The sequence below is a fragment of the Emys orbicularis genome, chromosome 1 (genome assembly GCF_028017835.1).
Source record: "Emys orbicularis isolate rEmyOrb1 chromosome 1, rEmyOrb1.hap1, whole genome shotgun sequence".
NCBI classification, from domain to species: domain Eukaryota; kingdom Metazoa; phylum Chordata; order Testudines; family Emydidae; genus Emys; species Emys orbicularis.
The window spans coordinates 354,208,601-354,234,480 of NC_088683.1; positions in this window are offsets into that span (position 1 = coordinate 354,208,601).

The window sequence follows — 25,880 nt, forward strand, 5'->3', positions numbered from 1 at the left end:
AAAATTAATAAGACACTCAATTATAAAACTCCATTACATTGTGCATCTTTTCTGGAAAGAAAGTAATTTGCATATAGTGACCTGAAAGTAATGCAAATAAATATCGTGGGTGAAATGCTCATTTCCTTCAGAAACTACAGAACATATTAAATCTTGATGGAGCCTAGATTTCCTGCTGTGTAACATGTTCTTCTTAATGGACCAGTGACACCAAGCGGGTTAACACTGGCAGCATTTACTAGCCAAGAGGCATTCAGCGAGATGGTGCCAAATATGAGTGTTCTATTACTGGACCAACGATATTGTAGTTAAAGGTCACCAGCAAAAGGGAGGTGGGGGAGAAATGGGCTTGTCTGCTTTGCTGCTTCATAAAGCGTTCCCGGAAGGGTTTTATTATATATATACATACACTGCTTGGAGGATTTTTTTTGTTTTGTTTTTGTTGTTGTTTTTAACACTGTAGAGTCAGGTCTTGTCTACCCTAGAAGAATCTATGGGTGACTGGAGAAATGGTAGGATTATGATATTATGGGCACTGCAGAGGAACAACCTGATTAGAGAGGGGAAGGGATTTTTATTTGAATGTTTAAAACTTTGTCACTTCTGGCTTGGTTGATATTTAGTTAACTAAAACACTTGGGAGAGAAACTTTCTTTAAGGATTTGACAACCCTGCCTTTTCAACTAAAGTCATACAGGAACCTTTGAAAAAAATGATGTCTTTAGGCACACTTGAAAGAAGGGAGAGAAAAAAGCAGTCCTCTTCTGCTTTGGAGGGCATCTTCAACAGGGAAATGTTGCCTGTGAAGACCACTGGTCTTACTGTAGGATGCTCTATCTTGGTCCAAGCAGTATTGGCGACCTGATGGACCTGAGTGGTTAAAAAGCTTGAGTGCTGGATTTTCAACATGAATCCCTATCTATACTAATTCCTATATTTTATGGAGTTAAGTAACACCCTTAATGTTACAGGGTTTTTTGAAGATTATTTGAATTCCTAAACTCTGGAATCCTGTTTCTAAAAAATAGAAATTATCCTAGGAATAGCCAGCCTCCATCTGAAAAAAAATTGTAAGATGCAAAATGAAAATGATATATTGGATGGATCACTATGTCTTCGGTGATTATGTTGTAGCGAATGACTATCACCAGTGACCAATTGTTTCCTTTCACAAATGTTCGTATGAATTTTATTGCCAAACTCCCCAGGAGACTTTAAATTATTTGTTTCACCACAGAAGTCCATTGATGCTTTCCTTACCCTATCCTGCCACCGTGCATCAATGCTGACCTCTAGGAGTAAGAAAGTAGTTTAGTTGCTCTGTTTAGGTCTCCTGAATCCTAGTCACTGAATCGCACAGGCTCCCAGATGGGATCAGTTTTTATTCTATACTGGAACTTAACTTGCAGGGGTAACCTAGATATAAATGCTGATGACACTCTATGACTTATGAGCTAAGGCAGTGGTGTGCAAACTGGGGTGTGTGAAGAAACGTTGGCCTTTCGCCCTTTTAAAAAACAAACACACAAATATCCCTTTTTACAGCAGACTGACTAGTACCCCATTGCCATCCTTACTCTGTGCTGCTGCTGGCGGCAGCGCTGCCTACAGAGCTGGGTGGCTGGAGAGTGGCTGCTGCTGACCAGGGTGTTCATGTTTGCGGCGCAGCAAGACTATTTTTTTAATCCTGCTCCTGTCCCACCCCACAATACCCACTGCCACCTGTTCCCACATTGTTTATTGAATTTTTATCCCACTCTCACTACGATGGCAGCGGGTCCTGTGGGATCCCAGTGCCGCTGCAGGGGGACTTATACATTTAGTAATAAAAACAATTTTTTTCATTCCTTCTGCCAACTTGCAAAAAACCTCCAGTTTGAGATTACACGTAGTGGGGCAGGGGCACGTGACAAATTCAGTGAATGGTAAAGGGGGCGTGTCTGTAAAAGTTTGTGCACCACTGACCCCTAAGGCATCCGCTCTTCCTTACGAGTACTTTTATTAGGGTCTCTATGGTGTTGCTAACTCTTGCAATCTATATCCTGAGTGTCATGATATTTGGTAGTTTTTCTTAGTTCTGCCTCCTGGAGGCATTCAGTCTGCTGAGTGTCTCGGCATTTGCTTAAAAAACAAAGTACGGTAAGTTTCTTGTCCTAATGACTATAGAGAAAAGCTCAGAAATTGGCCCAGGTGCACTCCAAAGATGTGAAAACCAGTAAGCAAGTACTAAGAACATAAAATGAGATTTAAAAAAATATATCTTACTTTTGAGAACCCAACTCATTGTTTTTGTTGAATGTTTGGAGTTGGTAATGCTGCCTTTATAAAGTACAGTATAATGAAGTTGCAGTAACAACACTGCTTAGTCTGCAAAAGCTCCATATATCCACTGAAATGTCCATTAGGCATCCTTGGGGAGAGGGGGAGAGATGTAAAACTGTTTGGAGGTGGGAAGAAGTGATGCAGGACAATAAATGAGCATGTCGGATTGCTGTTGCATTGACCTAATAAAACCACTTAAATATTTCATTTCTGGTTTAAATAAATTCTCAATCTACTGCACCAGCCCACACATCTTTCTAATAAAGGGATTAATAAAAACCCACGATTCCTTTAAATATCTGTACTTTGCTATTTTAATCCATCACTTGTATATTTCTGACTCCCTTTCTTAGCAATTTAATGAATTTCACCTCTTTGTAAAGTATTCCTCCCTGTGCCATCAATCCAGTGCCAAAAGACATTGAGATTAGGAACATAATTGCTCCTTTAGGACCTGTCCTAATCCCCTGCTGATGTTCCCAAAGAAGATTTTTAAGCACAAAATTAAGCTGACCCTGTATCTTCATTTGTATAAGTATGTATATAGTCTGTGAGGCTGGTTTCTCCCTTAAATCTAGAAGCAGTGTACTCACATCTTCTTGTCAACTGTTGGGAATGGGCCACATCCACCTTGATTGAATTGGCCTCATTAGCACTGACCCCCTACTTGGTAAGGCAACTCCCATCTTTTCATGTGCTGTATATTTATACCTGCCTACTGTATTATCACTCCATGCATCTGATGAAGTGGGTTATAGCCCACGAAAGCTTATGCCCAAATAAATTTGTTAGTCTCTAAGGTGCCACAAGGACTCCTCGTTGTTTTTAATGAAAGCCCTGACACTAATCACTTTAAATGTAATTTGCCAAGGAAAAGTGTTAGGTTTGTCACTTTTTTTATGTAAGCACTCTTGTACTGTCTGCTTCCTTCCCTCCCACCCCAAGTTTGTTTTTGTGCTTGCTTTCTACATTAAATATTTGTTTTGTCTGCCTTATTTTTCTGAAAGACTTTAGACAAATAGAGAACACACACACACACACACACACACACACACACACACACACACACACACACACACACACACACACACACACACACACACACACTTCAACACCCTGACTCCCTTTAAGTCCAAAGCTTATAGTTCACATTTGGGATTGTCCAAGCAGTCTACCAGCAAAACTAAGGAAGGCCACACTTGATATTTCTAAAGGCAAAAAAAGCAGACTTGTTTTTCCATGCTGAAGAAAACATATGCCCCTCCACCCCCAACCATTCACACCTCCTGTATACATGTGAAAAGCCAAACATGACACAAAACCAGTTTTGTTTCCTTTGTAGGTCGCCTTTATGTAGTTAAAAATAAATCAGCTCTGTGGTATGTAAGAACAGCAATAAGTTTTTCAAGTTGTGTGTCCCTGTGGGTGCTCTGCTTCAGGTGCACTGTGACCCCATGTGTCTTCGATCCAAGGCGTTTGGAAGCAGTGCCTGTTTGGCTTGCAGAGGCACCTTGCACATGCTTGTGCCGCACACCGAGGCTATATAGGGTTGCGTGGGCAGACTGCCCTCAGTTCCTTCTCCGTAACCTTGGTCTTAGCATTCAGAGTGCTCACTTCAATTGTCAGGCTTGCCTGGGCTAGCCTTTAGTTAAGTGAGGTTAGTGTTTAGTTGCATTTGTTTTCTAAAGAGGATTGCAATCTCTTGTTCTCTCTATTTCCCCCACTCCTCCTGGGAGGTTCTCTCTCTGTTGAGGGGTTGTGCCAGGATCACCTGGGTTCACATGTTGTCTTACTTGCCAGGAGGCTATCCTGGTCTGCAGGGGTTAGTCCTGGTGTATTTATTGCCTGGGGGACATGTACGTCCCTCAGAAGTGACCTTAAGAGCTGGGCCAGGAAGAACCAGGAGATTAGGTTGGAACTCCTTATGATGGAGCAACCTCTTCGCCTGACCTCAGACCCAGCTCAGGGAACCCGCCCCCATACAGTAGTCTCCGAGCGACCATAGTGCCCTGTCTACCTTGATGCTGCGTTCACCTAGACCTTTAAGGGAAAAGTCAGAAGGTGCTGGGAAAGTCTCTGAGAAAAGAAGTTCTAGTTCTCCTCAGAAAGAGCCTACTTCAAAGAGATCTTAAGTGTCTGCAAAAATCAATCTGTCCAAGCCCGCAAGTTCTGGTCTGGATACCATTAAGACTCCAGGGTCCTCCTCCTACCGATCACACTCCTAAGACTCGGAGTTCCTCTAGGAGCCATGACCCTCAGCATGCTTCGGTACCTAAGTCCGCGTCGGTACCATAAAAAGTGACAGGGGCAGCAGAGAGAAGCAGCCTGCTTCTAGCAAGTTGGTACTGATGGGCCTCCTGTTACTTTTTCTGGTAGCCCAAATTGTGATTTCCCTCAGTTACCACAGAAGTCCAAGCAACTGCTTCAGCCCATGATAGCTTAGAAACAGTCAACATTGTAGGTCAACATTGTAGGTCCCTTGCAGACCTGCGACTGCAAGGGACCTACTTCAGTACTGTTAATTCATCTGGTACTGCAGGAATTTTAGATATTGGAAAGACCTATTTTTGTCGAATGAACCAAAGCCTCCCCTCTTGATGGGTACCAAGCGCCTTGGTAGCAAGATCCACAGGGTCACTGGAATTACAGGTCTCTCTGGTACCACCTGATTCCCTACCATTCTCTGGCAGAGCTCCCCTGTTGGATGATGAGAAGCAACTTTCCTCGGTCTCTCACATCTTGGTGCAAGACTCTCCTACTTACGAAACCTTTTCCTGGCACCTACAAGGAGAGGGTTGATTCACAGGTAGGAGACAGATCTGAGTCCCCATCACTGGTATGAGCAGCCATGAATTCCACTCCGTATTCCTTATGGTCCCACTTAGTGGTCGTATTGGGACCCTTGGGGGGGCTGCCTACTGGCAGTAGTTTTCAAGAGCCCCTAGCCTCTCTCATCGGGACTGCCCGTCTCCTACCCCATCTGTTCCTCCTTAACTACCTGAGCAGCTGGAGGAAACCTTTGAAGAGCAACAGGCTGTAGCAGACAAGGAGGCTGCCCAAAAGACTAATATTCCTCTTCTTCCCCAGAGAAGGCCACAATGCCTTCCCCACCCTCTCTGGCCAATGACTTCAAATGGTTTCAGGACCTCATGAAATGGGTAGCAGATTCTTTGCAGATACCCCCCCTGAAGAAGTCAGAGAGTCACAACAGAAACTATTGCACATTTGGCAGACAGCATTGTCTCCTCGAGTGGCCTTGCCCATTAACAAGACTCTTCTGCCAAGACCATCAGGCAGACCTCAGCCACAGTACCATCTGTGTGCTGACAAAAAAGTATTCTGTTCCAGCCCAACCAAGTATTATGTCTGAATTCCCCCCCCCACACCACATACCTAACTCCTTTAACGTTGAAGCTGTAAATGAACGTGAAAGATAGCCCCATGCTAAATTGACCCCATATGACCTCTTTGGCCATAAGAGCTATTCATCTGTGACCCTGCAGTTTAGAATAGCAAATTATCAAATTCATAGGGCAAAATACAATCACACCGCCTGTTTCAAGTCTCACTCACATGTTTATTGAACACCTTCCAGCAGAACATCGCAAACAGCTCCAGGCCATCCTAGCCCAAAGGTTATAAGTAGAACATTTTTATAAGCTGCTCTGGCTGCAGCTGATGCTACAGCTCACTCCATCTCCACAGCAGTTGTCATGTGTTGGGCATCTTGGTTCCAGTTGTCTGGGATCCTCAGGGACATCCAAAATATAGTTGAGGATCTTCCTCTTGATGTTTTGAAACTCTTTGCTGAGACCACCAATGAGTCACGAAATACTCCAGAGCCACCTTGCAATCTTCTGGGATTTATACACCTGCAAGTAAATGGAAATAAAATAAATCCCAAACATCCCAGAGATCCTGCCCTGTCCAGTTTTCTGGTTTCGAAAGACCTTCGTAGCCACGTGGGAAGAAACGAGGGTTTCAGAGAGAGACCCCATACTACATCTTGTTCAACCATTCAACCTTCCTCATCAGAATTTTGATGGTCTGGTTGAGAGACTGAATCAGCCCTTGTTTTTGTATGTTCAGCTGCAACAGTTGACCTCCCTCCCTTTTGGGCCTCTCCCCACCACTTTCAGCTGGCGTGGGAGCAGATTACATGAGACAAATGGGTCTTGGCGGTTATAACATCGGGTACTCTTTTATCTAAACCAGTGTGATTGTATTGAAGTGTTTGGAAAACTCCATCTGAGATAACAGGATTTCTGCATATCACTTTCTATTAATCAAATGATGAACTTTCTGTGCGCTTGTATAATTCAGAAGGAGAAGGCTGGGCAGTAGAAGATGCACATTTCTGGGGGCAAGTCTGGGACTGGGAATTTGCTGGTGTTTCTCTGCAGTGTAAATCGAGAGTGGCTGGCCATAGACTCATACAGTATAGCTGGGAGTAATTTACATGCTGGAAGCTGTGTGTGAGCAGACCAGGAGTGGATGTTCTCACAGCAAAGCAGTGTAAAAGGCACCCCAGGTTGGAGAATTGAGGGGACACAGCTGTTCAACAGTCCAGATTGTACCCTGAGTAATGTCACAGTGTGTTCAATCTTTGGGAGGAACATTGTAGTGTAGTCGATTACACAGTTAGGTAGACGTAAGCTACCTTACGTGAATCTAAATCTGTAGTGTAGACCAGGCCAGAGTCCTGCCTGGAATGCAGGGGACTGGACTAGATAACCTATTGAGGTCCCTTCCAGTCCTACACTTCTAGTTTCTATGATTGATCAAGCACTTAGGCCTTGTCTACACTGGCAAGTTTCTGTGCAGCAAAGCAGCTTTGAGCGGTGTAACTCCCGAGGTGCACACACTGCCAAGCCACTTAGTGCGCAGACACTGTGCAGTTGCAGCTCTGTAAAAAACCCACCCCGACGAGAGGTGTACAGCTTTCTGCGCCGGGCTATAGCGCTGCAGTGCCAGTGTAGGCACCCTGATCGATTACAGCACTGCGGTTGGCCTCCGGGAGGTGTCTCACAATGCCTGTTCTCGCCTCTCTGGTCACCAGTTTGAACTCTACTGCCCTGCCCTCAGGTGACCAACTATGAGCCCTACCCCTTAAATTCCTTGGGAATTTTAAAAGCCCCCTTCCTGTTTGCTCGGTGATGAATGCAGTGGTCTCAGCGCATCTTTCCAGGTGACCATGCCTGTTCCACGCACCAGGCGATCCCCCGCTTGGAGCAATGCCAAGCTGCTGGACCTCATCAGCATTTAGGGAGAGGAGGCCATCCAGTCCCAGTTGATACTTACGGACAGATTTCATGATGCATGACAGAAAGGGGCCATGATTGGGACACGCTGCAGTGCAGGGTCAAAGTGAAGGAGCTGCGTCCATGACCTGCCAGTTCTACAAAGAACTGGATGCGATACTCTGTGGCAACTCCACCTCCACTGCGAAGGCCAATGTGGATACTTCATTGGCTCGCGTGCCAGTCGAGAGTGGACCGAGCCAGGAGGAGGAAATCTTGGATGAGGAGAGGGAGGGGGACCCAGGGGCAGAGGACGACTCGGAGGTCAGAGGTGCATGTAGCCAGGAGCTCTTCTCTACCCCGGAGGAGGCTAGCCAGTCACAGCTGTTGGAGCTTGGCGAAGCGCAAACAGGAGAGGAGGCCCCTGGTAAGTGGCTTTGATTTTGGGAATCGCTGAAGCAAGTTGTTGGGGGCAGGAGGGTTGCAGAAAGCAGGCTTGTGTCTGTATGATGCGTGTACCACCACATGGCTCGTCTGAGCGGCAGAACCGGGGTGTTGATTGACTCCCTCACCTCACGGGAATCTGCCTCCAAGATCTCCATGAAACTCTCATGGAGATACTGGGCAATCTGCTGCTGCAGGTTCTTTGGCAGAGATGCTTTGTTTCTTGCCCCATTAAGGGTAACTTTCCCGTGCCACTCTGCCGTCACTGGGGTGGGGGGACCATTGCTGCACACAGGCGAGCTGCATAAGGGCCAGGGTGGAAGCCACAGTCTTGGAGAAGACCCTTTCTTGATTCCCTGCTCACCCTCAGCAGCGAGATATCTTTCATAATGAACACAGCCTGTGGAAAATGTGGGGACAATAATGATTATAAGCTCCCTTCCCCCACACCGCACAGAGTGCTGGCTCTCCCCAAGAGCCACGTGCCCAGTGTACAGTATGGTCCCGGAACACTGATTTCCCCTGCCCCTGCGGTTACTCACCATTTTGGGGGTCTTGTGGCTCATGTGTGCTTGCCTGGGGTCAGCCAGTTAGTGACAGGTATGTGAATTGTAGATGTGTTTTAATCACTGAATCAGTGGTCTGTGTGTTGCAAACAATACTGCTTCTGTAAAATGTTGCATTTTGGCTTCACAGATATGACCTTGGGACCCAGCCTCTCTCTTTGTTATCACTGGCTGAACAGCTGCGCAGAATTAGAAAGCGGCTACAAAGAACTAAGGAGGACTTTCTGCGTGATGTCATGATGCACTCCACGGCCAAAAAACAAGAACTGAAGGAGTGGTGGGACAGTGAGAAGAGGGACTGAAAGGAGAATGCGGCGCACCAGAAAGAAGCCATGGAGCGGCTCTTAAACGTTACGGAGCGCCAATCAGACACGCTCCAGGCGATACTAGCACTGCAAACTGAGCAGCTCCGTGCCCGCCCTCCCCTGCAGCCGCTGTCGCAAAACTCTTTCCCATACTCCCCCCAGACACCGCCAACACACACTTATCAACCTCCTGGCTCCAGTCTGTACCTGCGGCATTCCGCTCCTCCCCGTCACAGTACAGCACTGTGGACTCTCAGTACCCACTGCACTCAACACCCGTCCCTCTGCAGTTTAGCCCTGCTGAAGTACAGTATCCGTTGCACTGTACTCCAAAGGAGAAGGTTGGATATTTTACCTGGACAGACACAAATCTTTAACTGTTCTGGGACCCCACCTCCTCCTGGAACCCTCCCTTTCCCCACTCCCCTCAGTGCTGATGTGTTTTTTTGTTTGTCTCTCTCCTCTGGTTGTTGTTTTTTAATAAAAGGATTGTTTTGGTTTGAAAGCAATCTTTATTCCATTAACTGAAAGCAAACCGAGCCCTGCGAAGCAACAGGCAATTTTCTTGAACCTTCATAGTGCATCGTCTGCACCAATCACAATCACCTCTTAGCATTACAAGCACTGCACTTCTGAGCATAGCAACAAATATTAGTGGCTTTCAGCTTCAAATTGCTGCCTCAAGTCATCCCTGATCCTTATGTCCCTGCGCTGTGCCCCTCTAATAGCCCTGGTCTCTGGCTGTTCAAATTAAGCCTCCAGGCCTTGAGCCTCAGTAGTCCAGCCCTGAGTGAAACTTTCACCCTTCCCTTCACAAATATTATGGAGCGTACAGCATGCGGCTATAAGCATAGGAATATTGTCATCGGCCAGGTCCAGCCTCCCAGAGGCATCGCCAGTGGGCCTTTAAACAGCCAAAAGCACACTCAACAGTCATTCTGCACTTGCTCAGCCCGTTGTTGGAACTGCTCCTTGCTGCTGTCAAGGTGCACCGTGTACGGCTTCATAAGCCACGGCATTAAGAGATAGGCAGGGTCTCCCAGAATCACAGTGGGCATTTCAACTTCCCCTATGGTGATCTTCTGGTTTGGGAAGAAAGTCCCTGCTTGCAGCTTCCTGAACAGGTCAATGTTCCAAGAGATGCGTGAGTCATGCACCTTTCTGGACCAGCCTGCGTTAATGTCCGTGAAATGCCCACCGTGATCACAAGCATCTGGAGAACCATTGAGAAATACCCCTTCCAATGAATGTACTCGGTGGCTAGGTAGTCTGGTGCCAGAATTGTGTGCCATCTATCACCCCTCTGTAGTTAGGGAAGCCTATTTGTGCAAAGCCATCCACAATGTCATGCACATTGCCCAGAGTCATGGTCTTTCAGAGCAGGATGCGATTAATGGCCCTGCCCACTTCTGTCAACACAAGTCCAATGGTCGACTTTCCCACTCCGAACTGGTTAGCGACCGATCGGTAGCAGTCTGGAGTAGGCAGCTTCCACAGTGCAATCACCATGCGCTTCTCCAATGGCAGGGCAGCTCTCATTCTCATGTCCTTGTGCCGCAGGGCTGGGGCGATCTCATCACACAGTCCCATGAATGTGGCTTTCCTCATCCGAAAGTTCTACAGCCACTGCTCGTCATCCCAGATGTGCATGACGAAGTGATCCCACCACTCAGTGTTTGTTTCCCGAGCCCAAAAATAGCGTTCCACTGTGGTCAGCACCTCCGTAAATGGTGCCACAATAATCTTGTGTCGTAGCTACTATGCGTGGTGAGATCAATGTCGAACTGCTCTTGCCTTTGTAGTTTATGGAATAACTCCACTGCCATTCATGACGTGTTGGTCAGAGCGACCAGCATACTGGTCAGCAGTTTGGGATCCATTCCTGCAGCCTGAAAGAGGCAGGGCGCGCAGTACACAAACCGTTGAAAGATGGTGCCAAATGCGGATGGAAGGTCAGGGATTGCTGGGATGTGAAGCAATGCATCATGGGGCATGGGACAGGACCCAGGATGCCCCATGACCCCCTCCACCTTCCCACAACTCTTAGCGGCAGAAGAGAAAGAGGTGCTCTGTGGGATAGCTGCCCAGAGTGCACCGCTCTGAATACCGCTGCAAGTGCCACAAGTATGAACATGCTATTGTGCAGGCAGCTGACAGTGTGAACACACGACAGCGGTTTCCCTTCAGTGCTCTCTGAGTGGCGTTGTAACTGCCGGTGCTGTAACTCTGCCAGTGTAGACGTACCCTTAGAGTCTGAGCCAAATGCTATTAAAGTAAATGAGAACCTTAATGAGTAAAAAGGGTTTTAAGAACTGCTATACAAGATCAAACCAGTGGCCCATCTAGTATTATTCTGTCTCTGACAGTGACCAGTATCAGATACTTTAGAGAGTGGTTCAAGATGCCAACTGTGTAATAGCTTATTCATAAGGAAAGATTCTTCCTAACCTCAGACAGTTAGTAATGGACTTATGTCTTAGAGCATGATGACTTACACTGGATATAAATGTGTAAGGGGTCTAACAGCAGATGTTCTCATATATCCATATAAATGCCCAGTCACTTCTTAAATCCTACTAATCTCTTGGCTTCAGTATTCAAGGGCCTGATCTAGTTTATTTGCCTGAGACACGCACTTTCATAAAACAACTTCCTCTTACCAACATTTTTTCAAGTAGCATTTGCATTATTCTGTAGCGAAGGTAATATTAGAATGTTGGGGTTTTTAGGCCAGAGCCATAATGTGTTTTGGCCCTAGAAAGGTGTGTTCCTTGTGTGTGCTCCAGTCTCTGTATTGAAATTCAAAATAAGCTAAACTTGGGATTGCAGAATGGAGCAATTCTGTAGCTGACCTTGACTTTTTCATGTGAGCAAAACGGGCAGATGAAAAGAGGTCTTCCTGTGAATCTGGCATGTGATTAGAGGTCTTCAGCAGCTCTAGTTGTGTGTATGCGTATCTGCAGCTGCTGTCCTTCTGGTCTGTTTGACGCAAACATAATATTAATGTACATGTTAATTTGAAAGAACTCTTAGGACATTGTGCAGACAGTGAAGACCTTATAGTGTCAGCCTCTCCCATTCAATGGGGAACCGTCTCAAGTTAGATTTTTTTGGAAAGTCAGTGTCTGAATATTATGCTGCAGATTGCTTTGTAAAAGCAATAGAAGCCCATAGTGTGTTTGGTCAGCAGAGAAATAGCTTAAAGCATTTGTCTTTACAATTGTAAAAAATGTACTAGTTGGGTAACATACACATTTAAGGATAAAGACTATACTTCTAAATCTGACTTCATGTGCTTTAGAGAGACAAGGTGGGTGAGGTAATAATTTTTTATTGGACCAACTTCTGTTGGTGAGAGAGAGGAGCTACACAGAGCTCTTCTTCAGGTCTGGGAAAGGTACTCGAGTGTCACAGTTAAATGCGAGGGGGAACAGATTGTTTAGTCTAAGTAGTTACCACATATTGTAAGGGACCATTTCAAGGTAGAGTGGCCCATTAACACTTCTGCAGTCATAGGACAAAATGAGGGGGGTTAGTGGGTTACAGATTGTTATAATAAGCCATCAATCCAGTGTCTCTGTTCAATCCATGATTTTTTTAGTGTCTAGCAGAGTTATGAATTTAAGCTCCCAGGCTTGTCTTCTGAAAGTGTTGTGCAGGTTTCCTTTGAGGATGAGGACTGATAGGTCAGACACAGTGATTTCTTTGTGAAAAGAGTTCACCCACTGGTGATAGGGTGTTTTTGTGTGTTATCATTTTCCAGGTGCTCTGTCAGTAAAGTTTTATGTGATGTCCTTTATGGAGTTGAATAGAACAGAGGGACCTGCTACTTTCCTCGTCATATATCTTAATTAGCAAAACTCAGCTTTGGAGAATATTGAGACATATAGTTGAATAATATTAATAAATAAACTACAGGTGGTTCAAATCCAAGAGCATGGATCTAAAGGCCTGGGAGCCTGCTGCCAAGCATAGTGGATTCCCCGGGGCATCTTCTCCCGAAGGTACTTACTAACAATCATTGTTGGGCCTTGTATTATTGCTTCCTCAAGTCCCCTTTCTTTTCCTGGCATTGGAGCGCCCTTCGGTTTGTTTGTATTCATTTCAAATTCTGAGGCTGGATAGCGCTTGTAATTATTGTATATGATCCTGGTTTTTAATGTTATGCAGGGCTCCAAGCACCTTGCCCAGCAGGTGCTTCAGAAATAAAATTATTGTTGTTCTTGGCAGAGGCAGAGCTCTGTGTGGTGCTTCCACAGCAGCTGCCTGCATTATGCCTGACTCAATTAATCCTCCTTTTATGGTAAGTAAATGGATTCTTCAATTCAAAAACCAAAAAGACAATTTAGAATTCTCCAGTAAGTTACAAATCATGTTCTGGGCTAGAACCTCTGACTGGTGTCCATCTAAAACAATTTGTTCTTAAAGTATGTAAATCAGTATTCTGAAGAATGGGTAGTTTGGGCCGATTCAGAGTGCTTGATTCTCCACCACCTTCCATCTTGTGTGGTCACCTAAATCTGTTCAAAGTGGGTGTAAAATGCTGCCAGTCCAGCATGGTAGCATTTTTATATCCACTGTGCACAGATGTAAATGATTACACAAAGGTGCAAGGCAGAGGTGACTCACCCTGGAGAACAGCTTTCTGGTGTCATGTAGGAAGGAGGAACGGGCCGGGTGGTGGCGGTGCCAGGGTTGAGGCAGATGCATATTTCTGGCCCCTTGGGAGATTCTATGGGGGGGGAAAAATTAACAGAAGGTTGCAGGGCCGCCCAGAGGATTCAGGGGGCCTGGGGCAAAGCGGGGGAGCTGTGGCGATTGTACTCACCCGGCGGCGGTCCGGGTCTTCGGCAGCATTTCGGCGGCGGGGGGCCCTTCAGTCGCTCCACGTCTTCGGCAGCACTGAAGGGCCCCCCCGCCGCTGAAATGCCGCCGAAGACCCAGACCGCCGCTGGGCCAGGGCTCGTGGGGGCCTGAGGCCTGGGGCAAATTGCCCCACTTAGCCCCCCCTCTGGGCGGCCCTGGAAGGTTGTGGTCTCTTCTATGATGCTCTCATCAGGAGTACGGGGGTAGCCAGTGGTGAGGGAGTTTCTGATAACACAGTTCCATTGTAACAAATGTGTGTGGGGACAGGTTGCCAGGGACCAGAGCCAGTGCAGGGGGACTAGTAATCTGCCACATTTAGAGGTAGATTTTGCAGTTTTTTTTTCTATGCTGTGGCAAACCCCATCTCCCTTGCCCTCCCAAGAGGCGGATATGGAGTATCCTCATGGACCCTTCCTTCCCCAGACCCCTGCTTCTCGAGTTTTCCATGGGAGGTGATTTTCTGGCCTCTGGTAGTCTTAATGCACTTCTCTACTGTGTATGCTTTAAGATTTTTAATGACAGGTGACTTATCCCTGATTGATGCGATTTCAAACACTGCCTTCAGCAATGTATGCATGTTAATTAAGAGCAAATAATCTATTTTATATTACTCTGCACAGGATTTGCATTAGAAAGTGAAACTGCCCTGAGGGACAGCCTGAGGGGCCCGCAACAATAAGTTGCCTGGTAGACATGGAGCCTAAATTTGATCTCTCTTAGGCTATGTCTACACTACAGCTTATGGTGGCATAACTTATGTCGAATAAATCAGCCCCTCGAGCGACGTAAGTTACACCGACATAAGCGCAGTGTGGACAGCGCTATTTTGGCAGGAGAGGTTCTCTCGCCAACAGAGCTACCGCCGCTTGCAGGGCTGGAGTAGGTCAGTCAATGGGAGAGCGCGCTCTCGTCAGTTTACAGCGGCTAGATTAGAGAGCTTCCAGCAGTGCAGCTGCGCCACTGTAAACTTTCTAGTATAGCCATAGGCCTTATTTATCCTGGGGACCTGCTCCAATACAAGCTTGGGTTGGCCAGGCTCTCTGGGGTCAAGCCGCTACAAGCAGCAATTTGCATCAGCAGAGCTTGTCTCCGTTTCAAGTAAGTGTAAAGTGTACACATGCAAATTGTGGTTTATGGTATTGCCTGCCTACATTGGGGATTTTTTCCATTAATTGGTGGCTGGCCACCAATGGGAGAAATCACTAGTGCAGACCAGGTATTACACCAGTGTAATTTCATTGAAATCAAAAGGTTAAAACTGGAAAACAAAATTGTACAGGAAAACTCAAAGGGACCTTTTAAAGGGGTTACTTTAAAGAGATGCTGTCAACTTAAATTTGGGACCAGATTTAAAATGTAGAGCAGAAAAAATATCAGCAAGAGTTCATATACTTAATTTAAAATAAAATCCAATGAAATCAGTAACTTTTTAACTAGTTCCCCTGCAATTTTAAAAAGCCAAACATTGCGCAAAAGTGAAACTAGCTTAATTGATTTTCATGGTTCACTGAGAGAAATACCACAAGTAAACCATGAGCACAGTAAAGGCAAGTAAATTGGATTTGAAAAATTCCCTTACTTCTAATAATCTAAGGTGTGGTTAGCACATTTTTATTGGTGTTGTTGGTTAATATATGATTAAGTTGAGTGACCATTTCAGACAGCGGGTTACTTATTGGAGGTGGCTTTTACTGCAGATTTCACTCTATTTATTTACTGCCAGCAGGGTAGTAATCATATTAAAATGTATCATACTATGTGTCAGTGTCACCCAAGCTGGTGCAGGGGGATGTAATTGACACCGTGCTTTGAAAGTTGATCCCTTCACAAAGCTGAGTTTATCTCTGTGTGTACATGTTTCACCGTCTCTCCTATTAAAAACAAACAAATAAATAAATAAATGGCACACTTGCTTAACCTAGGGGAGTGAATCAGGGACACTACATATATTTTATGGACGTATCCCCAAAAGCTTTGATCCTGGGCTGAGAAATCCAAGCAGCAGCTGTACTTAATTATTACTGTGCGCTAATAGATCAGCAACATCACTAATGATTCAATTGTAGGCTGAACAGATTTTCAAAGTGAAGAGCCAGAAGGATATAGCACAAGGAGAGAGGGCCGGGAGAATTTTGAAGTTGGGGGGGAATATGCCTTCTCACTGTAGGAACACAAGTGGGCTAGGAGTAGCTCTGGGGAAAGATTACACAAGCAAAAACAGTTTTTACGTCAACTGGGCTGTGATGTGCAATGCAGTTACCAGTTTGTTCCATGGCTGCTTAGTTTGAGAGAAAATACAGGGAGATTATATAGTGATTCTAGGCAGTGCAGGGATGCATTATGCAGTTTTGGGAGCTGGAGAGCCAGAAAACTGTAAGGTTAGTCTGTGTCCTGGAATTTACATGAAGGATCATTCTTGTATTCATTGCAACAGAATATTGTCTGTTCTCTGTCGTGGGAGATGCTACCTGATGGGCCTAGAAACTCAGAGATTGTTTGTTTTCTGGAGCCTCTGCTAACTCCACTTGGATGGGGAAGGGTAGTGATGTGAGACTGGTTTGTTAGGAATGGTCCCTGAGGGGGCCCATGAGCTCAGCCAGTCACCTGTCAGTTGAATTGGATTAGTGGATTAATGACACTGTTAGGATCTAAGTCTGCCTAGGATTACATAAAAACTGTACAGGGACATCAGGATAAACTGGGATACTCTTGGTTTTCAGGGACATGTCCTATTGGAACTGTAAGTAAATGAGACTGAGCATCTGCCTTCAATCACCTGCAAAAGTATGCAGATTGATACTGAAAAGTGTGTATGCAAGAGGGGGCATCGAGAATAAGCAAATTGCAGTTCAAAAAGATATTCTTGGGATGTTTGAAAGAAAGCTGGGTAAATGAATGTACTTCAGCGCATATTACATACTTCAGTGGAGGAAAAGGGAGCTGATGATCATGTCACAGCAAGGGCCAGAAGAGCTGGGCTAGCTTTGAACCAATATCTTTGAGCTCATATTCTAAGTGGACTATGGAAAGCAGAATAAGAGGATCTGATTCCCTGTTGCCTTCCACCATGTAGTCGTTTACTCCAGTGTAATGCGAGTGCAACAAGAATGTTAAATGCAAATATTTTGATCTGGTGGCATTTTACGGTTGGTTTGTGAAAGAGCTTTAAGGACTTTACGTTGCTCGAAGTGCAGAAACTGTAGGAAATCTTCATGAGGAGAAAGGGAATGAACTGGAGCCAGGGTTTTGGGTCAGAACCCTCTCTAATTCTAATGGCTAAAATGAAGATGCTTCCTAACATTGTAAGAATGTAGATCTGTACCTGGACTCCACAGTTCAGCATCACTTCTAATCTGTAGAGGGGAAAAATGTTGGAACAGGTTTATAATCTGATAACCACAAACCAACCTGCTTCTTTTGATGGGAAGTCTCTCTTGTGGAGAGGAGGAAAGGAGGGGCAGATGGCATGATCCAGGGGACAGGGCACCATACTGGGAGTCTGGAGATCTGTTCGCCTCTCTGCCATTAACTTGCTTTGTGACCTTGCTCAAGACACTTCATCTCTCTGCCTCAGTTTACACCACTGTGAAATGAGGCTATGGATAAATGCTACCCATTTGCAAATATTATTGTTCTAGAGCAGAGGTTCTCAAACAGGGGGTTGTAAGGATATTACCTGGGGGGTCGTGAGCTGGCAGCCTCCACCCCCAAGCCCCACTTTGCCTCCAGCATTTATAATGGTGTTAAACATATAAAAAAGTGTTTTTAATGTATGGGGGGGGGGGGGGAAAGGGTTGCACTCAGAGGCTTGCTATGTGAAAGGGGTCACCAGTACAAAAGTTTGAGAACCACTGTTCTAGACACGCCTATATTACCCTCTTGGAAAAACCTTATAGGGTTGAATGGAAATGAAACTAATAGTTCTATAGAAATTCTTGGTGTGGGTGAGAGTCCAATAAAAGTCTATAGCTGCTTTTAAAAACTCCCCAGAAGAGTTATTCTCTAGGTGACGGGTATTGACAAGTGCTGAAGGAATATCAACTGTTTCCTTCCCTGCAGTAATTTCTTCTATTTTGTCTCCCATCTATTTGCTTGACAGCTAATATGCCTTGCACTGATCCTGGAATTCTGAATCAACAAAAATGACAGGACAAAAGAATATGTGGAGTTCTTAACAGAAGTCATAAGTATTAGATGGAAAAGCCATATTGCTTGCAATAGGTGGTCTGTGTGTATTTTCCTCTTCCGTTTAAACAGATCAATTTCCACAGGTTGCTTCACAGTTATGAAGCAATTCAGTTAATTAACATTTTCAGTCAGAATGATCCTTTAGGACAAAGACACATTTATAACTGTAATGCACTTGGGAATCTGAGCATTTTCCTGCCTTATACAGAGTTTGGTGCTCCATGGAATGCGGTGTAACTGGAAAAAATGATGCTCTCAGATTTTCCTTGTACAAAGACATCCAGAACCCCAACATCTCAGCCAAACTGCTCAGTTTGACCTGGCTTCGGGTGGCAGCCATGTGGGGGGCCAAGGTGTTCTTAGTACTCTGGAAGCTATTCAGGGAAACTGAGCAAATTTAACAAAAGTATTGGGCTTGAAATAAGCTGAATTACACAGCTCTAATTGAAAATGGATGACCTGTTTCTGGGAGTTTGTCATGATAATGACCTTTTGAAAGCTTGTTCAAACTGTTTTCATTGCACTCAGACAGGAATGTTGTGTTCTTTGCCCAATCCCTTAAAACCTTTGTTTTAGTTACTGGCAGCTTTAATTTTGGGGGTGATATTTGGGGGTGAGGGTCTGAAGGGATAAATTAGAAATGAAATCAGGGATGGGCCTGAGCCAAAACCTTAACTCTGAACATCCTGAACTTCAGGAAGTGGGGTTTGGAATCCAGCTTACTTCTACAAATGGCTCCTATCTCTATTAGGATCTGAATAAAACCCCAGAGTTGAGTATCCTTTAAGCGTGTGCCTGTGTCTGTGTCCAAAATCCTGCAGAGGAACATTGGTGATCTCTGAGAAGGGTTCTGAATCCTGCTTTAAACTCTGGGGTGCAGGCTGGTCTCTAATAAAAATGGCCCAGCCGCTCAACTGTGTTCAGTCAAATGTCAACGTTCTTCAAGCAGATCAGATTATAGGTCCAGCAGATACTGTAATAACACTGACCCATTGGTTAGGCTGCCCAGCCCATGTTAGGGCATTTCTAAAGCCTGATCTACACACCTTTTGGTTAGGGGTGTGACTCTTTTTTTTTTTTTTATATAGAGAAATAGTTAATTTTCTACAACTCCTAATGTGAGCGTAGTTATACTGATATAAAGGTTCTTATATGTGTATAGCTTATTCCTGTAGAAAGATGCCTGTCAGCTGGATATCTAAATGCTGTACAATTAAGTATTTCTCTATAGAACAAAAATGCTGCAGTTTCTCTCTGCTCCCTAATGAACAAGGGTCTGTGGATGTAACTTTGTTGTAGGTGCCCTTCTTCGCGGAAGGCTTTCTTGAAAAGGCCTGTTTCGACTTAACACACTAGCTAAACACAATATTGTGGGTGTGGCAAAATTATAGGAGCATGCTGTTGAGTTCATGTTTTATATAACTATACACAAATCCCTGATTTAATGGATTGTGGCTTCAGACCTAAACCTATTCTTAAACTATCACCCCTGACTTAACATTTCAGTAGCTAAAAGATGCTACTAAACGATGATGACAAAAAGATTAAGGTAACATTATAGATCTCATTTTAAAACTACACTAGCGTACAGGAAATTCGGCTTTAAGGCTGGAAACCCCACCATTAATTAAGGCCTTGTCTGCACTACAGAGGGGTGGAGTGAAGGGGAAACCGAGAAGTCTTGGAAAGGACTGTGTGGGCAGAGTTTGGGGGGGGCATGGAAAAGAGTTCTGAATGTGCTGCAGGAGAAGGCATGCATGCATCTGCTTAGTTCTGCACCATTATTAAGGACTTCAGCATCTGTGTTTGCTCCTCCATGACTTTAATCATCTGCTCAACAGCATCCTTAATAAACTCCTGATTTTCTTTTCTGTCCTGCCTTTTCTTCCCTCCACTCCTTGAGTTCCCTTTTCTCTGCATTGGAGAAGTGCAGTACCTCCCAGAACATGTCTTCTTTGCTCTGTCTTCGGTGCTTTCTTATCTGGCGGAGATGCTTGGCCAGTGTGTGTGGGGTGTTCCTCAAGGCCACATCTGCCGAAGCACAAGGAACAATGCACAGAAGCATGATTGTTAAGTTCACGCACAGTATTGAAACATTTCAGTGCAACACACCTCTGGTAACGTAATGATCACTTTCTCACTGACCCTTGGGAAGCACACATCTCTGCGAACACCCAAAGCATGGTGAGTTTTGGCAGGGGGCTCTACATGGGGAAAAGAGCACTCTTCAAGGATTGCGGTGCAGCCGACTAGGGGAAAAATTCTAAAATTCTCCCGCACTTTTCACAGGCGGGGGTCGTAGCAGATCTCTCACTACTGAGGCTAAGCAGGTACATCTATTACACGCTTGTGGCTTCCACCCTGGTCCGGATGCTGCTCGCCTGTGTGCCGGTTTAGTCTCTGCACAAGTGATTGCCGAGTGGCGCGGGAAAGTTTTCTACAATGGGGGAAGGAACAAAGCAGCTCTGCCAAGGAACCTTTGGCAGAGGATTGCCGAGTACCTGCAGGAAACTTTCCTGGAGATCTCTCTGGAGGATTCCCGGGAGATCTCAGTGTGCATCAACACCTTGTTCCGCCGTACCGATTAGCTGCACAGGGAAATGTCCAGCTCACAGAAACACGGCCAGCCTCCCACATTTCTATACCCTGAACCTACCTCCACACTAAACAATCCACAGCCACTTACCAGGCGTCTCGTCTTCTGCTTCTTGCTCCCCGGAGAGCGACTGCTGCAACTGGCTACACACCTCTGGAGTGAAGAATAGTTCCTAGCTGCCTGCCCCACCGGGCGACCCCACCGGGAGCACCACATAATTGTCTAACTCCACCTCTTCTTCAATGACTTTGTCCTCAGGGTTAGGTTCTTTTTCCGCTGCCTCCAGGCCTGCTGAAGTATCCACAGGGCTCTTGGCGGTGAAGGTGGGGTCGCCACCAAGGATCGTGTCCAGCTCCTTAGAGAACCGGCAGGTCTTAGGTGCCTCCCTCGCCTTATGGTACGTCTGCCTCAGCTCCTTTATCTTCGCTCTGCACTGCAACGTGTCCCGATCATAGTCCTTTTTGCACAAGCCTCAAGAAATCTGCCCGTAGGTATCAAAATTCCTACGGCTCAGGCACAGCTGGGACCGCACAGCCTCCTCTGTCCATGTACTGAGCAGAGCCAAGTGGGAGAGCGTTTGCTGCAGTAAGCCGCATGGTCACTTGGGAAGATGCAATGAGGCCTTTCTACACTGAGCCAACAGGAAATGGAATTTCAAAAATTCCCAGGGCTTCTAAGGGGGAGGGGTGGATAGTTGTTTACCTGGCTGCAGGGCAGTGGAGTTCAAACTGCTGACCAGAGCGGTCAGGTTGGGCATTGTGGGACACCTCCTGGAGGCCAATTAGAGCGATAAAATCAAGTGTGGTGTCTACACTGGCACTTTGTCAACAAAAATTTAGCGCAAAAAGCCTTATGTCTCTCATCGAGGTGGTTTTATTTTGTCGCCAAAACAGGGCATTTTTGCCAGAAAAAGTTTCATCGCAGTTTGTACGCATTCACTGTTTTGTCAACAAAATCTGTCTTTTGTCGACAATACTCTGTAGAATCGTAGAATATCAGGGTTGGAAGGGACCTCAGGAGGTCATCTAGTCCAACCCCCTGCTCAAAGCAGGACCAGTCCCCAACTAAATCATCCCAGCCAGGGCTTTGTCAAGCCTGACCTTAAAAGCCTCTAAGGAAGGAGATTCCACCACCTCCCTAGGTAACCCATTCCAGTGCTTCACCACCCTCCCAGTGAAAAAGTTTTTCCTAATATCCAACGTAAGTATACACAAGGCCTAATACTCTTGTGACTAGGTATGTAAAGATTCTCCCACATCGGGAGACTGGTGTGGTGTTCATCTTATTCACACGTGCATAGGTAATCTGTTGTACAGTGTGTTATGCATTTCCCTCTGAGCCTGATCCACAGAAGAGATAAGGCTGCTACATCTCAACCAGGGGTATGAGTACCGCTGGGGTACGCAGAGGTCTTCCATAGTTGCATCAACTCATCTAGATATTTGCCTAGTTTTGCAACAGGCTACATAAAAAGTACTAGCGAAGTCAGTACAAACTAAAATTTCATACAATGACTTGTTTATACTTTTCTATATACTGTACACTGAAATGTAAGTACAATATTTATATTCCAATTGATTTATAATTATATGGTAAAACTGAAAAAGTGAGCAATTTTTCAGTAACACTGTGACTGTGACACTTGTATTTTTATGTCTGATTTTGTAAGCAAGTAGTTTTTAAGTGAGGTGAAACTTGGGCTATGCAAGACAAAGCAGACTCCTGAAAGGGGTACAGTAGTCTGGGAAGGTTGAGAGCCACTGAGCTATAGGGTTTAGTCCTTCAGCTCAAGCTGTAGTGGTCCTTCTCTTTGTTCTGGAGGTCATAGTTTCAATCCCCAATGATGACCAGGTTGACAGTTATTGCACAGATAAATGTAGACGTCACTGTTTGTTTTACTCTTTCTAAAACTAATTATATAAAGTTGTTTTTTTTTTTTAAGCTACAATGATCTCTGAGAAACTAGCAAATTAAATCCTAGTGAGATTTACAGCAGGCCCTGTAAGTAATGACTTTTCTAAATGAAGTTATTTATATATACCAAGGCACTAGATTAAATCATAGATTACAAGAATCTGTATGCAGCCCTGTTATGTTAGACCCTGATTAAGCGGGGTACTTAAGTATGTGCCAAACTTTAATCATTTGACTAGTCTCAGTGAAGTCAATGGGATTGCTTATGTGCTGGAAGTTAGGCACATGCTGACGTATCTTGCTGAACGGGGGTCTCGGGGTGGTACAGTTTTGAAAAGTGACTCTAAAAAGTGGCTTATAGGGCTCCGTGCTTGTCTCAGTGTCTCCAGATCAAATGTACTCTGTTCACAAGGAAAGAGATGCTTTCTCTATCTGCCAGCCTTGCGAGATCAGCCTGGGGATGGGAGTGTCAAGTGAGGTCTTTTCCTTCTCATGACTCATAGCTAGCACTAGACATTCTGCCGGACAAAATCTGCCCTCAGTGACACTGATGCAACCCTATTGCCTTCAGTGGGTTTGCACAGGTGTAACGGATTGAAACTTAGCATGCAATTTTGTTGATGATCCACAAGCAAGAGTACAATCCTGCTCACTCTCTCGCATAGACTGACTCTGTAGGGCTGTATGGAGTAAAAAATAAAAAAATCAGTAACTTTTTTTTTTTTTTAGGGAGCCAGCAGATGAGCCTCAGTGTACTTGGAATCTTCTGCCGAGGGAAGAAGGTGCCATTTCTACAGAATCACTCTTTTCAGAATAGAACCGTCTTTACAAGATATAATTCCAAAAAGGAAGTGTGTGTGTATATGGGTGGGGTGGGGTGGGGTGGGGGGGGAGGAGAGGGCAGAGAATATGGAGCAGAACCTAATACAAAATGGAATAAACATCTGAATGATAATGTCCAAGTCTTTCACGTGATTTTCCAAAATCCTGTCCTCTACTGGTTGGCATGTCATTACTGGCCTTGATTAAGTGTGATCGTGTTTCCTTCTGGTGGTTGCATCCTACATGGGAGATTAGACCTGGAAAGGGAGAGGAAGGGTACGTCTTCACTTACATCCGGGTCCGGATGTAAGCAATCGGTTTTCTGAGTTCGATTTATCGCGTCTGGTTAAGACGCGATAAATCGATCCCGGATCGATCCCGGAAGTGCCCCGGATCGATCCCGGAAGTGCTCGCCTTCGACGCTGGTACTCCAGCTCGGCGAGCGGAGTACGCAGCATCGACGGGGGAGCCTTCCTGCCACGTCTGGACCGCGGTAACTTCGGACTAAGGTACTTCGAATTCAGCTACGTTATTAACGTAGCTGAATTTGCGTACCTTAGTCCGAAGTGGGGGGGTTAGTGTAGACCTGGCCGAAGAGAGACAGAAAACGAGAGGCGAGATGGAGGGCCTGACTTTTTCCACTACTTGTATAGTCACTTACACTTGTGCAAAATGGATGTACAGTTCTACCAGAGCAAAATGGTCGTTACACCCACATTGCACTGGTGTAAATGACTACTCAAGAAGTGAGGCAGTGTGGAATTCTATCCAGGGGAATACAGGGCAAGAATGGATTTGTGATGCCTTTGTTCTATGGAACCAAAAGTATAGACTTGCCTTTCCTCTAAGTTGTTGTTGTTTGTTATTGTTTGGAAACCCTCTCACATCTCTGGATATTCAGTCTTATCAAGCTGATGTTTAAGATCATAAGCATGCAAAAATGCATCTGCATCTGCCGGCTACTAACAAAAAAAGGTCTGAGAGAAGAGATGAACTTTCCTTCCCTTCTTTGTCTCTGCCATGTTTCCTTCCAGATGGTCTCATTTGGGAAGCTCCTGGGGCTGAAAGCTTATGTTGAGGAAGAACCGTATGCATTTGAAAGAAACTCCAGATAACAGGCGTATAACTACTCAAGCTCAATCTTCATATGCAGCAATACCGTGTGCTACTGTCACACAAGCTTTTGTACTTAGGGCTTTCTGTACCTAATTTCCATATTAAAACCTTATCTGCATTTTTCCTGAGGGGTGGGTAACGAGTGAAATCCAGGTTCAGATATGCTTTCTGCAAATTAGTACAGATGACTAGTTTAAAAACTTTTTTTTTTTTTTTTTACACAGAGGTAGTGTGGTGTTAGTGGTGGTGGGGTGTGTGTGTGTGTGTGTGTGGTTAAACAAGATTAGGGCTTGATCCAACTCCTATCCAAGCCAAGGGAAAGAATCCTAATAGGAACTGGATCATAGCTTTCATACAGAAACTTGGTGCTAGCTAGTGGGGAGCTAGCTACATTGGGGAGCAGGAGAGGAAGGATGGTCCCCTGATTAGGGCACTAGTCTTTGGACTTGGGAGACCTGCATTCTGTTCCCTGCTACACATCAGTCTCCCTATTTGACTATGGCCAAGTCTCTCTCTACCTCAGTTGCCTATCTGTAAAACGGGGATAATCGCATTGAAGATGCTGTGAGGATAAATACATTTAAGAAAAAAAAGTGTGGTGTTCATATACTATGCTCGTCACTATAGTGCTCATATACTAGGGTTATTGGGGCCACAGAATATCCTAAAATAGGGGAGGGAACAAAATTTGGCTACCTGGTACTTGACAGTAATGCCCACAAAATCTGTGAAGAGGCCACTCTGCAGATCTTCCAACCGCAGATGCATTCTGGGTTTTGGCAGAGGGTCTGTAATGCTTGTGAGTATGTTCCTGTTGATTCTGCAGTGATACCTAAAAATCCACAAAATGCAGGATTGTATCAGGAATTGGTTGGGAGGGGAATGATATTGGTGGTGAGAATATGGATGCAAGATGACGCTATTCTTGTATCTTACATTGTGGAAGGCATTTTCAAAGGGGGTCAGAATCTGGCCCTTAATTTTAAGTATTGTGGATCAAAGAGGCTAAATTCTGCTACACAGCTGATCTGGAGCATTCAAAGATCTAGGTCTGTGTAGATTGTAAGAAATAGAAGTGTCAGATAACACAGCAATGGGCTACTCTGCAGATTTCTCAGGAGCCAAGTTGCTAAACTGACTCCTGGAAGTGAACACACGGAGTTGAACATCCCCACTCTTGGCCAGTACAGAAGAAAGTTCTGTTTGAAGCAGTGAGGGCATTGAAAGCAGTGAGCCTTTCTTGTTAAACTCTAAACTAGAAGCACTAGAGATGATATGAGGCTGTCACAGGCACTAAGCTTTCAGAGGTTGCCTTTTAATTCAGTTCAAGAGCTAGGCACCATTGAAGATACTGAAACATAATATATTGAGATATACCTATCTCATAGAGCTGGAAGGGACCTCGAAAGGTCATCAAGTCCAGCCCCCTGCCTTCATTAGCAGGACCAAGTACTGATTTTTGCCCCAGATCCCTCAGTGGCCCCCTCAAGGATTGAACTCA